This window comes from Astyanax mexicanus, chromosome 3 (genome assembly GCF_023375975.1).
Source record: "Astyanax mexicanus isolate ESR-SI-001 chromosome 3, AstMex3_surface, whole genome shotgun sequence".
NCBI lineage: Eukaryota > Metazoa > Chordata > Actinopteri > Characiformes > Acestrorhamphidae > Astyanax > Astyanax mexicanus.
This window is the reverse complement of record NC_064410.1, coordinates 3617853-3632476: the sequence shown is the minus strand read 5'-3', so window position 1 is coordinate 3632476 and position 14624 is coordinate 3617853.

Here is a 14624-nt window from a genome sequence, read left to right as displayed (position 1 = left end):
CAGCAGAATGGTAATTAAAGCAGCATAAATAGAGCAATGTTGCAGCATGAGATTGATGTGAGAGACAGCGCTGAGAAGAAAGGGCCCGTGACAGCCGGCTGGATCAATGGCTCTTGGACAGAATATTTGGTGGGGGAGGGGGGGTCGGGGGTGAGAGAGTTGGGGGGTGGCGGTGGAAAAAAAGCGCCCGTCTCAGCCGACTAGGCTATTAGAAATGTTTACAGAGCAACAGCCTCGCACGTGAGCGTGCAGTAAAGCAACACACGTCTCCACACACACGTCTCACTAGTCTGGGATTGGGCCGTAATTCAGCTTATAGTCAAGATGGCCAACACTGAGCTCAACCCAGCTCTAAAAAAGATTGCCCATGTCTTGACCCAACCCACCCACCAAGCTGAGCTGACACACACAAAAAAAACTGGTGCCAACTGGCGAAGAAGATGTACTGAAGATTCCCAGGTGAGAAAATTATATATATATACAGTATATACTTCATTTTACTTAAGCAGACACAAGCAGTGGTCATCTCACTCCTCGACTACTGCAATGCCATACTAACGTTCCTCCTGGCCAGAATGCAGCAACACATCTGGTCTTCAACCAGCCAAAACGGGCACATGTTACCCCACTGCTCATTGAGCTCCATTGGCCCTTTCATTCGCCGACAAGGTGATGACAGAACAGCTCCTTCCTACCTGCACTGATCACTGCTGAAGACTTACGCTACGCTACAAAAGCATCTGCCAAATGTAATGTAATTGTACTTAAAACTATTGAGAAATGTTGTATGCTGTAAATATAGTCACAGATTTATGTACTTACTCAAAATTACATTCAAAGTTCATTGATGTTATGCTTTCATCAAATGTTTGAAAGTAAACTTTGATCATACTTTTTAAAAAGTACAATTTAGTGTTTTAAATAAATAGACTACTATGAAGTACTCTTTTTTTGTAATCAAGTTTTTATTGAACGTTTTGTAGATACAGATGTAACTTGCATTACAAAACTGACAATGTTTTCCTATTTTTTTTTTTAATCCCATCTACACCCATCCCACCCCACACATATCCAGCCCACTACTTCCAGTTCACCTTACCTACAACCATCCATACTGTGTTATATCAAGTCCTCTGGGGTCATGAACTCCATGACCATGCTTCCATCAACAAGCTTCTTGCAAAATTCTGATGGGATATTTAACCATTTAACTTAATTCTTGGTAGAATTGTCGTAGAATTGAGTTTGAAGGTCATTGTCTTGTTGGAAAACCCAACTGTGTCCAAGTTTAAACAATCTAGCTGATGGTTTGAGGTTGCAATTTCATTATTTTACTTATCGATGCCAATGGTTCAGGACACAATTAAGAATTTATGGTGCTTGGTTAGACAAAGATGCCTATAGGGACAGCTAATGTCTAATAGACAGTTCATCCCAGCAGTGGTCCTTGATTTGGTCCAGAACAGGAATGCAGACATGCGGAGAAGCTGTCTGGAGACTGGCACGAGGCCTGTAGAAATTATGGACGTCATGGAAGACTTATTTGGTAAGAAGTGCACACACATGCTCTCTTTTCTCAGATAAAGTGAGGCCTTCAATGTCACGTCCTTCAGTTAAAGTGCTGTGAACAAAATATGAGGAGCTGGCAAATGTCAGGCTGTGCGAGCAGCTTAATGTCCGCCGAGATGTATGAGCCAACCCAGCAGCGTTCCCTCGCTGGCCCATCCATCCATTCTGCCTGCACTTTCACTCCACCATCCGTCACGCTTTATTTATTTATTTATTTATTCATTCATTCATTTATTTCCCACCTGTATTCTGACAAAGTCATGCCTCCTGCTCCACGATTGGCTGGTGGTGCCCTGCTAGCTGTTTTAATGGACTGCTGGCACGGGAGGTGGGGTTCTGATGGCCAATCCCAGCAATCTATTGATACCCCTTGAAATTTGGTCACCTTAAAACCACAAGTTTAAATGTATTTTAGTGAGATTTTAAGTATTAAACCAACACAAAGTAGCGCATAATTGTGAAGTGAAAACGAATAACATACATGGGTCCAATCCCATTTCACTCCTTGGCCCTACCACTTACCCCTACCCCTTGTTATTGGATGCAACATCTTTCCCCAAGTTTTCTCCCTAAGCATTGAGACAACTCTTCAAAAACCCTATACATCATCAGAAGCAATACATTTCAGCAACCTAACTGCTGCTAACTAGGTTGCCTAGTTAACTTTAGGGCGTATTTGTCTTCAGAAATGAGGGAGATGTTGCAAAAAAATTTATTAACATTATTATTGTCCATTCCCTAATTCCTCTTTGATAAGCTTTTATTTTATTTTATTTTATTTTGTTTTGTTTTGTTTTATTTTTCAGTTCCGCCTTAAATGCTTCAGCCCCTGTTGTCTGTTGCCCCATTTAAGGTGGAACGGAAAAACAGGCTTGCTAGCTAGCTACTGAGACAAACTACTAGCAATCCTTTTTTATGCTTGTTATAAAGAATGCATCCATAAAACATAAAAAAACTACACATTAAACTATGGTAAAATAGTGCTAATCGCCACTTTTAACAAGAAAAATACTGAAATTTGTGGGTTTCTTTGGTCACTTGTTCTGCCACCTTACCAGAGATTCTAATACCCCTCGGTTCGGAGTGTGAATCTGCAAAATCCGAGTGTATGAAGGGCAAACAAGCTCTATGCCTTCCCCTAATCTACCCCTCCAGCCTAACAAGAATCGGGACAGCCCTACCCTTTGGTGGGCACTCACAAAACAGAGGGATAGGATTAATGGGGGTGAAATGGGATTGGGCCATGGTTTTCAACATTTTAATCAAATAAAAATCTAATACAAAAATGTGATGTGCAAAAGTATTCAACCAGTGCAATCAATCGCAACCAGAAGTCACTAATTAGTGAGAACAGCTGTGTGTAATGTAGTCTCAGTATAAATACAGCTGTTCTGTAGTGAAGGCCTCAGTGGTTTGATAGTGAACATTAGTGAACAAACAAACATCATCATGAAGACCAAGAAGGAGCTCACCAGACAGGTCAGAGATAAAGTTGTGGAGAAGACCATCTCAGGCTACATTCACATTACCAGGCTGAAGTGACTCAAATCCTATTTTTTTTGTGTGAACATGCCAAATATTCGAGTAACTTTCATGTGTGGTCCTAAATCATATGTGGTCCGCAATATGTAACACCTTTTTCCAAATTCCTCTAAATTATATTGGATAATGCACAGAATGACGGACAGGTACTTCACACTGGTCAATTGGCCAATGCAAGAAATGATGATGACAGTTGATCTCTGTTGTATGATTGGTTGATTTAAGAAATGATTGAAGAATGATCCCCAACAATTTACCACAACCATTGGTTCTCCAGCCTGCAGTATATACATATATTACTTTATCTGCCCAATCCTGGCTCAGGAGGAGGGACACCACCAGCCAATCCTAAGCAGTAGAACAGGTCCATTCAGAATACGGGTGGAATAAACACAGCGTGTTGAGTGATGAGCCATTGGGCCGAGCAGTGCGAGCTGCTTACCGCGCTCCTTCCACCGTCACTCTCAGGCAGTTTAAATGGAGGCGCAGCCGGTGACAGGCCAACATGTCATCCTGTCAAAATGGGCCAATATGAGCCTGAACTCGGGGTTATTTTTTAATCTTGTCAGGAAGCAGATTGCTTTAATGCTTTCTCTTTCCTAATCTAATGAAACAGGGCAGAGGAAAAGCTAAGCGCGCTCCTATTTCTGCAGGATTATATACGGAGCTCGGCTGAAGCGAGACACGGTCCAGGAGAGGAACGTGCTTATTCACGCTTAATTATTCAGCATTTCCACTGCCGATGAAGCTGTGCTATGTGAAATTTCCAAGCTCCCACTGCGATCTGTCTCACTCACATGTCGCTGCAAGACGAAGAATCATGAGGCATCGTCCCGCGGCGAGAAGAAGAGGGTAGGAGAAAGAAAAAAAAAAACACACACACAAAAGAGGGCTCTGAATGAGTTATTCCTAATGATGCGGCCGCTAAATATTTCAGGCAGGAAAGCAGCGATATTGACACAGAAGTGGGGCTTCTCTCAGTGCAGGCAGCCAAACGCATAAAAGAGGGAAAAAAAAGGAGAAGATAAAAGTTTAAAGCACGGCCATCAATATCACAGCTAATCTCCATCTCTCTGGAGGAGGCCAGCTTTGAAGCGGGGTGTTTGTCAATAGTCAACAATCCTAATTTATGGATGCTTTTCTGAAAGGAGAGCGGAGAGATAGCGGGGCCTCGAAGCGCTACAGGCCTGTCGTTACTCCTCCAGATCACTGGGGGGCGCCTTTCTAGTAATGAGCTTTTGTAAAGCTTTTTAATGGGGTAGCTTAATTGTCTCCTCACACCTCCGCTGATTGGCCAGGTTTACTGAAGTGAAAGGAATTAATTTTAAATGCTGGAAGTTAGTTTATATGAAATGAGAATGTGTTTGTGTTTAGTATCATTTTATTCATCTTTGAGTAAAAACTATAAAAGCCTAATTGAAGAAATGCTCAAGGTAACCTAAATGTGATATTTCTGATCTGATGGTGTCTCCGTTCTCCAGTATCCAGATGTAAAAAGTGCCAATTCCCAATTTATATGGTAGCCACATCTTTTTCCAGATATACCACTCAATATTTTTGACTGTTATCTTGTTTGATTTGATCATTTGACCATTTGATTACTTTGACAATTTAATCAGGTTCACTGGTTTAAAGCGCTGCCACTATAATTAGGAGATTGTTGGTTCAAATCCCGTTCATGTAGCTTGCCATCAGCTGCTGGAGCCCTGAGAGAGCACAATTGGCCTTGCTCTCTTTGGGTGGGTACAGTAGATGATGTTCTTTCCTCTTATCACTCCTAGAGTGATTTCTAGACTTTTATAGTTATATAGTGAGTTGCACTGGGCACTATACCATGCTCTTAACAGCTGAGGGTTATTTTCTAAAAAGTTCTGGACCACTGAATGTCCTATATGTTATGTAATATTGTTTTATGCCCAATTTTATCTCCAATTATTGAAGTATTGAACCAGATATTATTCTGTTGGACAGAGCTAGTGTTTAACTAATGGTTTACTGTTCATTTTCATCTTGTTGGTATTTAAAAATTGGAGTCAGATCAGGAAGACAAGGCATGGTCCTGTTGTCTCTCTCCCTACAGCCTCGAGTGGACTCTCTGTGTCTTCATGTCCGCCTCAGGCTATAGAAGCTACGGCAGTAAAGATTTTTCAATGCCTTACTGCGTGTGTGTGTGTGTGTGTGTGTGGCCACCACACTGGAGAGTTGCTTTTAAAAGTTGAGAGATCTGTTGCAGCAAAATCATGCAGTCAGAACATGTGTGTATGTTCACGTATAGCCCGGTCTATAGCACCAATCTATACCCACACTACAGCGAGAGAGAAGATGACAGAATAGAGAGAGAGAGAATAAAGACAGAGAGAAACGTTGAGAGAATACAGAGAAGCTAAGAGAAAAGAGAGAGATGTAGAGAGAGGAGAGTAGATAGAAAAGTAAAAGAGAAGCTCTAAAATGTCCCGGTCCCCTACTTTTATATAAAATTAAATAAAAGTTAAAGTAAAAGTAAGTAAAATTGTGCTTTTTGGCATGTTCTACTGTCCCAACTTTTTTTCAGATTGGGAAAGAAATAAGTTAAGAGAGCAGAGAGAGAAAGAGAGAGAGAGAAAGAGAGAGAAAGAAAGAGAGAGAGATGTGAGGAAGTAACGGAAGAGGGGAGGAATATAGATTTTTAAAAAGTATACAGAACAAAAAGAGTCGGAGAGAGAGAGGAAAAGAGAGAACCAGAGAAAGTAAAGAGAGAGAGTAAAAAAGAGGGCTACAGGGAGTAAAGAAAGAGGAAGAGAGAGAGAGAAAGAGAGAAAGTTGAGCAAGTAATGTAAGAGAAAAGGAGAGGAATATAGATTTATTTTAAAGTATAAAGAACAAAAAGATTCTGAGAGAGAAGAGAAGGAGAGAAACAGAGAAAGTAAAGAGAGAGAGAGAGTGAAAAAGAGGGCTGCAGAGAGTAAAGAAAGAGAGAGAGAGAGAGATGAGGAAGTAAGGGAAGAGGAATATAGATTTTTTTTAAAAACGTATACAGAACATAAAGAGTTGAAGAGAGAGAGAGGAGAGAGAGAGAAGCAGAGAAAGAAAAGAGAGAGTAAAAAACAGGGCTACAGAGAGTAAAGAAAGAGAGAGAGAGAGAGAGAGAGAGAGAGAGAAAGAGAGAATGTGGGGAGCTGCTCCCGAAGGCTCTGAGCTCTACAGCAGCTTCTGCTCGACTGTGCAATTAGCCCCTGCACTGCAGCCACAATCCTCACCTGGACTCATCTGTCTCTCTCTCTCTCTCTCTGTCTCCCTCTCTCTCTTTCTCTCTCTTTCTTCACCCCCACCACATTTGCCCATTTGTCGCCAAAATTACAGGTAACTTTCTCTTTCCCTATAGTGTAATAAAAATGGTCGGTGTTAATTTGAGCACTGTTAGTGGTACTGTGCTGTGTTTAGTAGTAAATTAACAGTGTCAAATTTAAACATTCACAGTGTTGGTTTAAATGGGGCATATTATACCTCTCTTTACACAAGTTAGAATATATTTCTGGGTTACACAGAATGTGTTCATAAAGTTCTTTATCCTAAATCACTCCCACAAGAAAAACCACCATCTCACCATCTCTACCATTCTTACCAGTTTCAGTCCCTCTTTCAGAACGAGACGTTTAAGGGCTCTGTCATTTTTATGCAAATAAGCTTTTGCTGGCCATGCCCCATAGAGTATGCTGAGCGTTTAACACATATTAGTGTTAGCTTGTGCTAAATGGCAAGACACGAACAAGCTAGTTCATGCCTTACTATGACAGAAGCACAAAACTCATTTTTTAAAAGTACTTACACAAATAGTAGGTACAGATTCCTCCATCAAACAAAGTCTTTTGACTAATCCTGATGTGTACTGTTCTCAACCAGCACCCTGAAATTGTATCAGTGTAACTGCTTGAGTGGGTGGAGCTCTGGTGGATGTTGACGGGTGAAGGGTGGAAAAGGGAGCCATCCAAACCCTTTAAGCTGCCTCACAGAAAACAGATGGATGGATTTCTTTTAAGGCTGGAGTTTTTATAGATGCAGTCAAGTGAATTTTGCATAATTTATTTTTTTTTTTCATTTGATTTTTAATTTCTTGTAAATAGCTTTAATATTTAATTTAATATTATTTAATATTTTATATTTTATTGTTTTGCTTTGCCAAATATATTTATTTATGTTTTTTAATGCTCAGAGTGATAGGGAGCTGCTTAAAGGAGCTCATTGCTGCTTTTTTTTTTTTATAAATCTTTAATAATGACTTTTGCAGGACTGTGAACAAATTAAGATAGATCTGAGATCTTGGTAAATATATTTTACCATACATTTTTGCATGGTGATCCTTTTTGAACTTTTTGCCTTTTAGAAATCGTTTCATCTTTTACTTACTTAAGTATTCACAGTCCTTTTTTGACATATATTTAAAAACTGTTCTAAAGTACTGTAGTTCAGGCTGCCTCCACCCCCGTCCCTGCATGCCCCGCTCGACTGAGGCCGTCAACAGATGCCTGAGATTCATTTTAATGTCAGCGACAGTCATTTAGTGAGTTGATTGTTAAATTGATTTAATTATCGGATCCTCCTCGCTGACACTGATCAACCCTTGTTAATAAGGAGGCACCTATGCATGTAATTGGCTTTGATGCATATCAAGCCGGAGAGGCGCGCAACTCTTAAAAGAGCAAGGCTCAGCAGACGAATTGAGATGCACAACACGGGCCCAAATCTGGCCTTTGAGCTGATGGATGATGACAGGCCTTGGCATTGTTCTCTTGATCTCCTCGGCTGCTTGAGTTATAGACTGTGTGTGTTTGTATTCCTGCCATTCTGGCATATTAGAGCACAAGGGCTGTGTGATTAGGACCCAGTGTTTATATCAGTATTGACCTTCAACTACTGCCAGTTTTCTGCAGCTGCGACTGGCGCTACATGCTACCTGCTACTACTTTATTCGTAGAAAAGAGAAAGAAACGAAGGATAATCGATCACTGTGAGTAAGATTAAAATTAGAATAAGAAGATTGAACTGCTACTGAACTGAAGGACTAAAGGCCTCATCAAAACAATTCTTATTTTGAGGGTTCAGAGGTGGGTGAAGAGCCCAAAGCTGTCTGGTTGGGAACAGAAGTGCTGGTAATTACTGGTTTTCACCAGTAAAAAGTAAAAAGTAGTCATTTTATGTTCTTATATTTTTCACCAGAATGGGCAATTTACTGTTGACTAAAACAAATTAAAGATTGGAACTTTAAAAGAGAAGGTTACTGGTCTATTCATCAGGTTTTTCTTTGGTTGATTAACAATTGTTAACATTTTAGGGGAGGTGAGTGTAGTGAGATGGGTCTTGGGAGCAGGAGTGGTTGTGGGATGGGCCTTAGGTGGGTGGTAGTTGTTGAATGGGCCTTGGGTTCACTGGTGATGTTTAATGGGCATTTGGTGGAGGAGTGGTCTAGGATGGGCCTTGGTGAGTAGGTGGTGATTGTGGGATGGGCCTTGGGTGCATGAATGTTGTTGGATGGGCCTTGGATTGGTAGTGGTTGTGGGAGGGGCCGGTGTTTTTGGTGGGCAGGTGTTTTTGATGGGCCTATGGTGGGTAGGTGGAATGGGTGTTGGATGGGTAGGTAATGTGCAATGGGCTTTTAATTGGTGGGTGGTTGTTGTGGGATGGGTCTTAGGTGAGAAGTCATTGTGGGATGGGCCTTGGATGGATGCATAGTGAGCAATAGACCCTTTACAGTGGGCCTTGGGTGGATCGGTCAGATAGACCTTGGGTGTGTTTGTGTGTGATGTTCCCTGGAAGGGCCTGGAGTGAGCTTAGATCAATGATCAGTTACCAGCAAAAGCTGTTGCTTATCTGGATTTTTCAGCAGGGAAAGGTATTGACTGTGTACAGGGTGAGTGGGTGTTTTTTTTTCTGCATTGGGTGGGTGGGAGTATGAGGATCAGAGGAATAAGCATTGGGTAATGTGTAATAGGGAGCCCTAGCTAATGGTTGGGAAATTGGAAATGACAAAATTGAGGGACAATTGGGTTAAACAATCAATACTAGCATTAATATATAAAAGAATTATGTTCCAAGTCACAATTCTGTGCCCTAGGTGGATAGGTTATTCTGGCCTTTGGCTAGGTAGGATGGGCCCTGAGTGGTTGGGTGGTGTGGGAGGTGCCCAGGTTAGGTGGGTAGGTAGGACTGGGCATTGGGTGGATGGGAGAAGTTGATTGAAGCATGGAATTAAGCATTGAGTGGATGGGTGGCGTGGGATGTGCTCTGGTTAGATGGTGAGTAGGCCCTGGATAGGTAGGACTGAGCATTGGGTGGATGGATGGGTTGGATTAAGCATTGGGTGGATGGGTGGAGTTGATTATTGCATGGGATTAAGCATTGAGTGGATGGGTGGTGTGAGATGTGCTCTGGTTAGATGGTGTGTAGGCCCTGGGTAGGTAGGACTGAGCATTGGGTGGATGGATGGGTTGATTAATGCATGGGATTAAGCATTGAGTGGATGGGTTGGGATGAGCACTGGGTAGAATTGAGCATAATCTGGGTGTCTATTAGCCGACAACATAATTGGCTATCTTCATGTGTGTTCAGCTGTCCAATGATGTTCCATTAATTGCATTTCCAATAGATCCAGTTGTTGAACCTCCCAGCACTGGCAGCATTGTGTAATGTTGAGTCCGAGCTAATAGGTGGGAACAGGAAATGATAAAATCATGGAGATAATTAGAGTAAAGAAAAACCCTCCCCAGTTGCAGTGTTATCACCTCTCCGCTGCTATTGGTGATGAAAAATATGAGCTTACAAATTGAGACTGAGGTGAGGCAGGGAAAAGTCTGAAGCATAAAGCAGCAGCCGCTGCTATTGGCTGTGCAGGCTGAGCGTGTTGGTATGCAGGCCGTGCAGCGAGGAGGATAAAGCGAGGCAAGCATGACTAAGCTCTGAAATGCCGATTACAGCACATTTTAAACAGATCGAGAATTTTCTCCCTTTCAGAAAAAGGAGAGAGAGAGGAAGGTGTGACTGAGCAACACCTGCACCTGCTGCTGCTGCGCTGCTGCTGCTGCACGGCCAGAGGTGCTCAAAATTAACTAGATTTACTCAGCTCCTGCTATCTAAACAGCATTTAGATTCATATTTAGACCTTGAAACAATTTACATTTTACTCCATTTTAATACATTTAGCTTTTTTCTCTCTTCATTTCTGATTTATCGTGTCTTGATTTCTTTGCTTATCACTTTTCCTCTCTCTTCTCTTCTTCTCTCATCACTTCTTCTTGCTTATCTTAACTTCTTTACATCTTTCCTTTTGCCAATTTTCTCCTCTCATCTAATTTGCTTATTTTTTTCTTTTTAGTTGTTCTTTCTTCTCTTTATTTCCTCCTTCCTTAACTATCTCTTCTCCTGTCTTCACTTGTATTCTCTTAATTTCTCTTCTTTTCTCCTCACCTTAACATTCTCTTCTCTTCTTTTCTCTTCTCTTCTTTTCTCTTCTCTTCACATTAACTTTTTTTTTCTCTTCTCTTCATTTCTCTTCTCTTGTCTTCTCTTCTCTTTATTTATTTTCTCCTCACATTAACTTTCTCCTGTCTTCTCTTCTCTTCTTTTGTCTTTTCTTCATTTCTCTTCTCTCGTCTCTTCTCTTCCCTTTTTCTCTTCTTCTCCTCTCACCTTAACCTTCTTCTCTTCTCTTCTCTGCTCTTCCCTTATCACCTTAACCTTCTCTTCTCTTCTTTTCTCTTCTCTTAATTTCTCTTCTCTTCTCTTCTTTTGTCTTTTCTTCATTTCTCTTCTCTCATCTCTTCTCTTCTCTTTTCTCTTCTTCTCTTCTCACATTAACCTTCTTTTCTCTTCTCTTCTCTTCTCTTCTCTTCTCACCTTAACCTTCTCTTCTCTTCTTTTGTCTTTTCTTAATTTCTCTTCTCTTCTCTTCTCTTTTCTCTTCTTCTCTTCTCACATTAACCTTCTCTTCTCTTCTCTTCTCTTCTCTTCTCTTCTCTTCTCTTCTCTTCTCTTCTCTTCTCACCTTAACCTTCTCTTCTCTTCTCTTCTTCTACTTAAGACAATAATAATAATAATAATAATAATAATGCTACAGTACAGTTCTGGTTACTCTGCCCAGCTGTGAACAGATGCTCTGACAGGTATTAAGTACGCAGGATCCATCAGCAGATCCTCCGCAGCCTCGCCCCGGGGGGTTTTCCTGGGGTGCGTTTGCCCACCCCGCTCCCGCTCCCCCGGCCCACGCTCTGCAGATTACCTCTCGTTAGCTGGATGTGGGTAATTAGGTTTGCGGCTAAAAGTGAAGGTGCCCCCCCCCCCCCCCCCCCCCCCCCACACACACACACAGCCCCCTCCCCCACCTCCCCCCGACACCAGTGACCTTAATAAAGTGATGAGAGCAGAGACAGCAGAGACTCAGCACTTTCTCTGACTGGATTACTCCAGCTGCCTGTGGAGCGCTGCTTCCCACCCTCCATAACTTCCTGACTTCACCATTCATTTACTCTTCTATTCTCATTTACTTCTCTTCTTCTCTCTTCTCTTTTCTACACATTCTCATTTACTCCTCACATTAACGTTCTCTTCTCTTCTCTTCTCTGCTCTTCTCTGTTTGTCTCTTCTCTTCTCTATGCATAATTCTCTCTTCTCTTCTCTTCTTCTCTCTTCTCTTTTCTACACATTCTCATTTACTCCTCACATTAACGTTCTCTGCTCTTCTCTGTTTGTCTCTTCTCTTCTCTATGCATAATTCTCTCTTTTCTTCTCTTTTACTTCTCTACTTATTCTCTGTTACCTCTCTACTTATTCTCTTCTCTTCTCTTTTCTACACATTCTCATTTACTTCTCTTCTCCTCACATTAACATTCTCTTCTCTTCTCTGCTCTTCTCTGTTGGTCTCTTCTCTTCTCTATGCATAATCCTCTTTTCTCTCCTCTTCTTTTCTCTTCTCTGTTTGTCTCTTCTCTTCTCTATGCATAATCCTCTCTTCTCTTCTCTGATTGTCTCTTCTCTTCTCTATGCATAATCTTCTCTTCTCTTTTCTTCTCTTCTCTACACATTCACTTCTCTTCTTTATCTCCCCTCGTCTCTTCTAATTTCTTACTCTTCTCTTCTCTACACATTCTTTTCTCTTTTTCTTCTCTTCACATTTCCTTCTCTTCTCCTTGTTTCTCTTCTTTTCTCTTGTTATTTCCTTGCCTTCTTTTCTTTATCTCTCCTCTTCTCTGCTTATTTCCAATTTTTCTCTTCTCATCTCTTCTCTTAGAATTTCAAAATTCTCTTCTCTTCTCTTGTTATTTCCCTGCCTTCTATTCTTTGTCTCTCCTCTTCTCTGCTCATTTCCTATTCTTCTCTTCTCTACACTTTCTCTTCTCTCCTCTTCTCTGCTCCTTTCCTATTCTTCTCTTCTCTACACTTTCTCTTCTCTTCTCTTCTTATTTCCTACGCTTATTTTCCTACGCTCTTCTCATCTCAAGTCATGATGACGATGACTTCCATTTGTCATCTTATCTCTTTTCACCGTCTCTTCTGTCTTCATCTAATTTTAATCTAATCTTTTCTCAGCTCTTTGTTTCTGTCCTCTTCTCTTCTGTCCTCACCTCATCTTCCCTTCCCTTCCCTCTTCCTCTCTGTTATCTCGTCTGTTCTCATTTCTTCTCCTGCCTTTTAATGTTACTGTGATTTATTCTGTATAATCCCTTCTGTTTCTTTCTTCCACTATCTCCTTCTCTTTCTTCTCCTGTCTTCTCCTCTCTTCTTTCCATTCTTCTTCTTCTTCTTTCTTTCTTTATTTTCTATTAAATCTTTTTTTCCAGTTCTCTTTTCTGGTCTAAAATTCACGCTGTCTGTTTGAGTGATGTTCTGGTGTACTGTGTCTGTGGCAGGAGGGTGAACGTGTTAATGTAGTTCCTGTTGCTTTTAACACACGCTGCTCAACTCGGCTCAGCGATGTCGGAGCCAAAGCGCGGTTGGGGGGGGGCTCCCAGGTCCCGGAGCCACGTGAATGTGAACAGAGTGTGAACGCAAGCAGCCATATGCTGCTGCTGTTAGAGTGCAAACACGCCAGTGATGAAGCCTTAAAAGAACTGTGAGGGAAGATTCTCGGGTTTGAGGAGAGCAGGGCCACCTGTGACTGAAGTGGATTTTAATTAACATGTATTTCATATATTTATATATTTTCTATACTAGCTTATAAAATGATCTCTTTATAGCAGAGCTTCAGCAAATATGTTCTTCTTGAACTGTCTTTTTAAAGAGCTGAAATCTGTTTGTGTTATAGCACCCTCCATTCCCCAGTCCAATTTCCACCCCCTGGGTTGTCAGGTATGGAACAGACAGCATGGTCTATTCATGTAAGTAAGCAAGCGAAAAAAAAAATGGAAAGGAAACAGCATTAGGAATAACATGACCAGAGATCAAGTAAATCACCAGGATATTACCAATATTGTGTATTTGGCAATGTGTATGATACTGGAGACAGTTGGAACCCCAGAAGGACTACAAGACAGATGCTAGTCGATTAATTTTCTCATCTCAACAGGTAAACACTGACCTATGCTATCTGTTAAACTGAGCAGCGTGTTATCGGAATCTATAAACTCCAATAACTTCAATTCCAGAGAGCATTTTTTGGGCTTTTGATTTCAGTATAACATTTTTTTTCTTTGTTTAAAACAGATATCTAACTACTACTTTGCTATAGTGCTGCACATTAGTGGAATAATCTTTTACTTTGTGATACAAGCATCAAATTTGGCACAAATCATCTTCTAGACCAATTTTTTGTTTTCAAAAAGCATGTAAAATAGTTTGCCCTGAGAGTGAATGGATGACCATTTGTAATGATACATTTTGTATTTGGAAAAGTTAAAACTGTTTAATTGTATGAAGATACAAGCCAATTAAAGTCATGGTATGAAGTATTAAGTATGAAGAAGTGTTTGCTATGATGTTAAGCGGCAGTTGCTATGGTATTCCATGTGGTTGCTGTAGTGTCCATGTATGGTTGCTATGGCATTGTTAAGTGGTTGCAGTTACCTGCCCTAATGCAGTTTATACACAGAATCTCTATGGCTTGAGCTTGTGTGAAAAAGGGATGGGAAAAAAAAACGACAAATACATGAGTGCAGGTCAGTGTAGCTGTGGATCATAGCTTGGGGGCGTGTCCTAAAAGGGTGCACACAGTTTGGTGGTTAAGAGGGAAAAGGAAGAGTGGGATTTGGGATGGGTAATAAAAAAATGAATGGGAGTCAATGGGAGAAAACGGGGATGGGAATAAAATGACAAATAAACGAGTCTGTGGATTTCTGCTCTGGGGTCAGCCCTGAATCTGAAGTTGAAATTGTGTCAAGCCATTACATTTTTACAATTAAAAAAAACTTTATTTCACCTTTAATTTTTTGGCTTTTCAGGCAGCTAATGTGCTTTTATGATAATGTCGATCTAGGTCCAAATTTGGTAATTGTATTACAAAGTTGTCATGTCCTGGCCCTGTTTCCTGTCTGTCCTCGTGCCTGTGTGTC